General features: G+C 36.1%; 1 non-coding gene across 1 annotated transcript; it reads left to right on the top strand.

Annotated features, from left to right (window-relative positions):
- The first annotated feature begins 361 nt into the window (after positions 1–361).
- Smp_tRNA_00428_Sup_TTA.1.1 lies at positions 362–428 on the top strand. The gene has a single exon. It is a non-coding gene (tRNA).
- Positions 429–8,336: the final 7,908 nt, after the last annotated feature.

Raw genomic sequence — 8,336 nt, forward strand, 5'->3', positions numbered from 1 at the left:
TGACTTCATGGAAACCTTCCACCTGAATAAAAGATCAAGATTGAACAAGAAGTTCACAATTAATCAATATTCAGTACTATTATGACTATTGAAATTTACTTAGTATTGTTTGTTTAGATCTTCCCATTGATGTTTTAGGACTGCAACTGGTCAGTCTCTAATTGGCATATGTGCACACTGTGCGTATTGCCTCGATATAGCCTAAATTCACAAGCATGGTAATCAAAGATGGATAATGGCTAGCAGTGGAATCCAGTTTGACGTGCGTTTCGTCCTAAAAACATCAATGGGAAGATTCAAACAAACAATACTAAGTAAATTTAAACTTCACCCCATTGTACAAGCAAGTGACTATCAGGACTCAGTGGCCGAGTGGATAACGCGATGGCATTTAAAGCGAAAGGTACTGGGTTCGAGTTCCAGAGTGAACATCAACTCTGTGATGTGTCAGCTACATCCAGCTGATGAGTCCCAAATAGGACGAAACGCGCGTCAAACTGGATTCCACCACTGCTAGCCACTATCCATATTATGATTATTATTTTTTCATAAAATTTTAACAAAAAATTAATGGAATAATACAGATATACGATTAAATAGTCTTAGATTAAAAAGTTAATTATGTTTTCTTTTGAGGTGAATCGAATTTGGTTATTTCCCCCCCTCCCCGCCTAGTTTCTACTTTTTCATTCATTTCTATTGTTAGAATATTAGATTGACAGTCACTATAATAATAATAGTTCCAGTAATAGTAGTAATATTAATAGTATTAATAGTAATAATAATAGTAATAGTAATAGTAGTAGTAATAGTAATGATAATAATAATAGTAGTAATAATAATAGTAATAATAATAATGGTAATAGTAATGATAATAGTAATAACAATAATACTAATACTAATAATAGTAATAATAATAACAGTGTTTATAGCCTTTAATTGTAATGAGGTTTTCTTTTTCTAGAAAACAATCAATCTATGAAATTAGAAAGATTTCAAAGGGAGGAAAAAAATGAAGATCAAGTAATCAATAAAGTAAGTTTTCTACTTAGTTCTTTAATTACAGGTAACTTTGATGAGAGAGTCAATTCCTTTATAAAGTAATTATAACTTATTATATAAAAAGGGTTGAATGAATTTTTTTTCTGGTTAGCATTTTTTTAGCGAGTTAGTTTTCTACGGGATGCGGTCGTTAACCCCATGCCCAATCCTCCTCCTTTACCCGGGCTTGGGACCGGCAGTAGCCCCCAGAGGAGCTACAGGCGGAGACGTGAAGAACTACGAAAGTCATTATCCAGAAGATACAAGTGTTTATTAACAGTTATCTATGTAAGATACTTCGGATCCGTTGGCCAGACACTATCAGCAACAAGTTACTGTGGGAGACAACAAACCAGATTCCAGTGGAGGAAGAAATTAGGTAGAAGCGATGGAAGTGGATAGGACGCACTTTGAGGAAATCACCCAATTGTGTCACAACACAAGCCCTCACATGGAATCCTGAAGGCCAAAGGAGAAGAGGAAGACCAAAGAACACATTACGCTAAGAAATGGAGACAGACATGAGAAGAATGAACAAAAGTTGGATAGAACTAGAAAGGAAGTCGCAGAACAGAGTGGGTTGGAGAAAGCTGGTCGGAGGCCAATACTCTATTGGGAGTAACAGGCGTAAGTAAGGTGAATGGAATTGATTCAAGGAGTGGTCTTTTACTACTTAATAATAATAATAGTATTAATAGCGATAATGTTGCCTTGATTCCTTAAACATCCACTATAAACCAATGGTAGTGAGTGAAAAGGTATTTGGATTTAGGTATACTATACTGATGAACTAATCTAATTTAAAAAATAATGGCTAGTGAGATGGTGGAGAAGATTTGTAGCTTAGGTGGATGATTTCGATGGAGTTTTGTTCTCTGAGCTGGATGGTTTGATCGTGGGGCTTTCACCATCCTTCTGAACGACATCATCAGCACCAACTTCGGGTAGAAGTGTTTGAAGTGTTCGAATTTCTCCACATGTGGTTCATAGGTTGTTCTGTACACCTCGATGTTGATTGGTTCTTGTTGACCTTAAATCTGTCATTGTTTATTTCCTTGTTTTGGTTGCATCTCCCATTGGTTTGATTTTTGTTCCTATGTTTGTGCATAATTTTCCTGATTGGTTGATAAATTGGATTGATTTCAATGTGCTTGTTTATTGCTGATGATCTGAGTACCAAGCTTCTAGAAATTCTCAGGTGTTTATGGAATTGCTTATATCCAAAATCTTCACATTTTTCCAATCGAATGGGTGTCCGAAGTTGTCCACGTGCGTTGATATAAGTGAAGACATGTCATGGCGTTTGACTGTTACTTGATGTTCGTGCAGGCGAAGATGAAGGGGGCATCCGTTTTCTCCGATATAGTGTTTGTTGCAGTTGGCACAATTTATTTTGTAGATGATGCTTGGTTTGTTTTCTCTTGTCATTTCATCCTTCTATTTGCATAAGATTGAATAGAGGGATTTTGTTAGTTTGTGAGCAACACCTATTCCGAAGGTTTTCAGCAGTCTCTTTGTCGTTTCTGATATACCTTTTATATATGGTAAGGTGGTCCTTTTGTTGATTTCTGTGCTTGATTTTGTTTCTGCTGATGGGTGCGCCTAGTATTTTTTGATGAAGTTGGTTGGGTAGCCGTTCTTTTGAAGGATGGTTTTCAACTACTTTTCTTCATTCTTCCGTGCTGTAATTGTGTTGCAGTGTGTCCTCCTTTTGAACAAAGTCGTTAGACTCTTGTTCCATGGTGAACTTGATGTCATTGAAGACGTTGTTGATCAGCCTGTAGGTGTTTTATAGTTTATCCTTTTTGACGATGACGAATGTGTCGTCCATATAACGAATCCAAATTTTTGGCTTGATCACTGGTAAGATCGCGGGTTCTAGTCTCTGCATTACTGCTTCTGCGACAAGTCCCGATATTGGTGATCCCATCGGTGTCCCTTTTGTTTGTTCGTAGATTTTTTCGTTGGGCATAAATCTATGAGTTCTAGTGAACCTTGACTTTAATGCTTCGTGTACTGTGCGAGATTTTCGTCGGTGGTGAGAAGCAAAGATAGAGTTTCTTTTGCTAAGCTTGGTTCAATTTAGGTGAATAGCACTGTTACATCGGAAGATATCATCAGCTTGTCGTCGTTGATTTGAATGTTCTTAATTCGGTTCAGGAATTGTGTAGCTGATTTGATGGAATGGTTCGACAAATTCAACTAAATGTTTCGATATTCGTGAAATTTCTATTGACAAATTGTACGTTGGCGTTCCGGGTAGTGCTACGATTGGACGTAGTGGGAAAATTCTAGAATGTCAACGTGTAGCTTCCCTATTCTATGAATAAGAAGGATCCCCTATGTGCCTATTGGCTGTCCGAAACGATGATTTACTTTCGGCCAAAAAATTATAAATACATGAGATTTTTGAACTATATTTTGACACTGTGTTGGGAATAACATTTCTACTTACTAGTCTTCTATCTTGCGACCTTGCGCGTTCGACCGTCCAAGTAGTCCAGTAGTACGTGGCATAGCAAGAATCTAAAGCTCTCAATATAACACAATACAATCATCAAAAAGTACAAGTAAACAATTGTCTACACAAGATAATCAATATTGGTTGACCGGATACCATCCGTAACAACCCACTGTGGGAGAGAGCAAACTAGCTTCCAGTTGAAGAGGAAATTAAAAAAAGACGCTGGAAGTGGATATGATATACAATGAAGAAGTCAACAAACTGCATCACGAGACAAGCGCTTACTTAGAATCCTGAATCTAAAAGTAAAATAGGAAGAAAATGTAACACATCTGTTATGTCCCGATATGAATAGTGAATGGTAACTTTGGGATCTATTTATGAACCACTACTATGCATATAATTTTTATCGTGTAATTGTTAAATAACTAAACTATTCATATTCATGTCCTCCTTATTATGAGCTTTATTTCGACCCATAGAATATTACTGCACGATTTACCATTCTTGAATTATGCCCTGTCTATTATTTACTATCTCCACTATTCACAGCCACATTTGGCTAAATCTCGTACAAATGTAGTTCCCTATTTTATGGTACGATGTGGTCTGTTTGGTTGGTATATAAACTCAGTATGTTTGAGAATAATGATTCATATTGAAGAGGCTGTTATTGATGTTCTGGACTTAACTGGATGGGCTAGGCGGAAAGCAGGACTGATAAGGATTCTAGACTGCTCGCACGGATTTTATGCGTCATTGGTCCGATCGATAATTCACTGCTCTCTAATTGGCGATCACAAGATATAACAGCATTGCTTTGGGAATTGAGGGCAGACATGAAGAGAATGAATAAGACTTGATAACAGCCGGAAAGAATTCCCCAGTACAGAATTGGATGGAGAATGCTGGTGGGTGGCCTACACTCCTCCATAAGGGGTAACAGGAGTAAGTAGTAAGTAAATAAATAAGTAAACATTCATTTACTTAATCACTAATTGATCATCTGAAATATTATATATATTCTTTGATTTCTAAGCCTTACAAGTAGTATCAACTAACCTCTTAATTCCAAATCCTATTCAAAACTCCTACTGTGAAATTCTTGGTTTGTGACTACACTACTTACTAATAATCAGCATTTATCTGTTTTTCTTGTACTATATTGGTTAACTTAATTGTTGATAAACTGGATATTCTCTGTTTGGTTAAAACACATTTTGCTTCCACAGACATTTTAAAAAAATTATATATATTGGTTGTTTAAATCATCCCATTGACGTTTAGGATTGTCATTAATCAGTCTCACATGACATATATACATCCTATACAGATTGCCTCGACATTGACATTAACTCACAAGCACTATGAGCAGAGTTGGTTGGTGATTAGTAGTCGAATCCATGATGCGTGTTTCATTCTATTTGAGGCTCTTCAGCCAGATGTATCCGATACATTGCACAGTTAATGTTCACTCTAATACTCGAATCAAGTAAAGTTCACATCAAACATCATCGCATTATCCACTCAGCTACTGAACTCAGATAAATACTGGGAAAATTCAAACAAACAATGAATAATGATTAAAATTCACCCTGTTGCATATGCCAGTGGGTATCTGGACTGAGTAGTTAAGTAAATAATGGGATTGAGTTTGAATTGAACGGTATTGGGTTCTAGTTTTAGAATGAATGTACATTCATCAGGTGAATCTCAAATAGAACGAAATGATGTGTATCCTGAATTGCATTGCTAACCACCATCCAACTTTGATTGCAAATTTCTTTTTCTCGCACTTGACTGCTTTATGCTAGACTGCAATTTTGGCTTTAACTAATTATGACTTATTGTGTAACTATATATATATTATTTATAGATAGTTATTTCCGTGTAATCTAGATCATCATCTGACTCAGATAACTCTCGGATGCATTATATAAGTGAATTCGATCTTTAACCAAATGAATGTAACAATGTCTTTTTGGGTTTGCTATGCGATAAATTATTCATTGCCACCAAATGCCCTGGTACGGCCGAGAGTGGGGAGAGTCCGCTCCCTCTCTCCAAATACTTTCATATGGCCACGTGTAGATAGCTTCTGCCAGGGAATTCCTACTCATTGCCTTCTCGTGGCATCACTGTTCGTTACGAAATCGATAGGACGAAAAGCGAATGTCGAGCGCTTTAACCGAGTTGGTAGACCCTCCATGTCCACCTCGGGGAGTTGGAAAACCCTGCTTCCAAACTAATGGTGCACATGGACTCCAGTATCCTTAGGGAACAAATGGTATATGAACCAATCATTGATCACCAGCTATCATGGGACTGCATCTCCTTACGATGTTCCACTGCCTTGTGGATCAGATCTTTAGGTCAAAGGCTCCGGGTGTGGTCCCCTAAGAAAACCACTTGCTTCGGTTTGGGCACCCGGGCAGTATCACAGTCCTCACACAAATCAAATGAGATTTGTGTAGCGCATATATATCTGATGTCCCTTTGTACCAATATTTATGTGTTCAAATAAATAAATAATTCATTTATATCACCTGGATTTTTAGTGGATACAGATCAGCTTTTCTTTTCCGAGAACCTTTAATGGTTATTGAAGTTCGTCTGTATAGCAGACTTTTAACGGTATTTAGCTTAATGAATTAAAAACGGTAGTTATATATTGCTTCCTTAAGGGATTTAAACATAAATCATTCATTCCTACATTTAACATTGGTTGTCAGGTTATTACTGACTAACTCTGAAAAACTGAACTGAATACACTGAACAATCACTTGACAGTTCTTTGAAATATACATCATGTATAATGTTCATTCTTATAATTTAATCTTATAAAGCGAAATCATGATTTTATAGTTCACATTACAAAGCGACTCTATTGAGATAATTGTTGAAAACTAGGAAGGATTAGAAAACTGTTTCATAATAACGTAAGACTCTTCAGTGGCAATACGCATCCTATAGACTATTGAGTTGGGATCCAATAGTTTCGGATGTTTAACTTAAATTAGTCCGCAATACTACGTAACTATTATCTAGTGTCATTTGTGGATAAGTATCTTACATCAGACATGACTGAGCTCTGCTAGTCACGGCTTTTCACTAGAACAATAGGAGTTGGCTCTCTAAACTAGTCACTGATGAAAATAGAAGGGCTTTCAGCTTATATAGTTTGAAGGGATTGTTAAATTTTGTAGTTTTCACCACGGACAACCATGAAAAACCACGAAGCAGTGGACATTTGGGTAAGGATATAGTATAGGGATGAGCTTGGAACAACCGTGACGAATTTCCGGCTAGTCATTAACCAATCAGAAAACACATTTTATAAATGGATAGTTTTTAGGAAAGAAGACAATGATGCTTCGAAAGTAAACAGATTTTATACAACTAATAGATCTATTTGATGTATTTGATAGGTTCATCTACCTGTAAACTGGAAAACAATGACAAAAAAACTCGTCTTAGTTTATACAGATTGTCCATATTCTCGAACCCTTGAAATGGTTCAAGCAGATTTTCAAGAGTTCCCGCATCGTTTTTTGTTAGAATTAGGTATTTACGGTTAGGTTTAAGGGTTGATGGTTAGGGTTTACTTCACAAGCTGGTATCGCGTATAATATAGAGAATGCTTCATAACCATATGGATGAACGAATTACATTCAAATATCCAAGAGTTGCTGTCTGATTAGTTTATCCATAAACTATTGTGTCATTAACTTGAGATTTATTTCAGAATAAAATGTTTAGGGTTAAGATCTGGGGATACTATCTATCCGCCTGTTACATGAAGTCTAAAGTGAGAGAATTAAGCATTTAGTATATTCAATGCCATCGCCTTTACTCTATGACGGAAAAGAACAATTCCTCGCTACTGTTTTAAACGTTATAAGTAGTATGCAACGATATTTCTTTTTCTTGTTATATGTGATACTTGAATTACGTACAAAAGTATAAGTCTCATTGTTGGTTCTTAATTGGCATATCCTCGTATTATTCTTTTATTAATATGCGTCGGTCCAGGTATGGCAACTTGGACCGATGCATATATGTGCCTGGTCCTACGTTGTAGCTGACTGACTGAATATTTGTTTCATCCAGTACCCTATTTCTGTGTGTTATTACATATCCACTACCTCATTACTTGGAACTCAATAATAATTGACTGACAGTCTCTTCTTTAAAAAAAGAAACGCATAGAATAGCCCACGATATATCTTCCTATAATTGAAACCAAAATATGATAATGAGAATGATACTAGTGTTGGTTGTAATTTGATACTCAATACTAATAGTTTTATGGATTTGTTATGAAATTAACACTACATAGAATATGATGTATTGTATGGCTATTCCAATGAACTGAATATTGACTACGGTCATAATATGGATGTAAACCACTGATTTAGGATTCAACAATGTTACCGTTTAGTATTTAATCAATCCACAGTTTAGATGTTAAGCGTTCTCTCGTGTGCAGTGTCGAAATATTGACTAAATCTCGCCTGGAGCCCTTTTAGTATTACTCCCAGTCTCAAGCCCGGATAAAGTAGGAGGATTGAGCGACCTACACTCTACTAGGGGTAACAAGTTTAAATAAGTAAGTATATACCGACTACAATCACAATATGGATGTAAAATCAACATTAAGTACAATTCACACAACCTTATCATGAAGCAGAAGGTATCATCACTACGACCATCACCACCACCACCACCACCACAACAACAAGTCAATCTGAAAATTCAACATCACAAAAACAAAATATGATTACAAATTTTAATATTTATTCAATAATAATGATAATTAAGTTTCTGATAA

The sequence above is a fragment of the Schistosoma mansoni genome, chromosome 1 (genome assembly GCF_000237925.1).
Source record: "Schistosoma mansoni strain Puerto Rico chromosome 1, complete genome".
In the NCBI taxonomy this organism is placed as follows: Eukaryota; Metazoa; Platyhelminthes; class Trematoda; order Strigeidida; family Schistosomatidae; genus Schistosoma; species Schistosoma mansoni.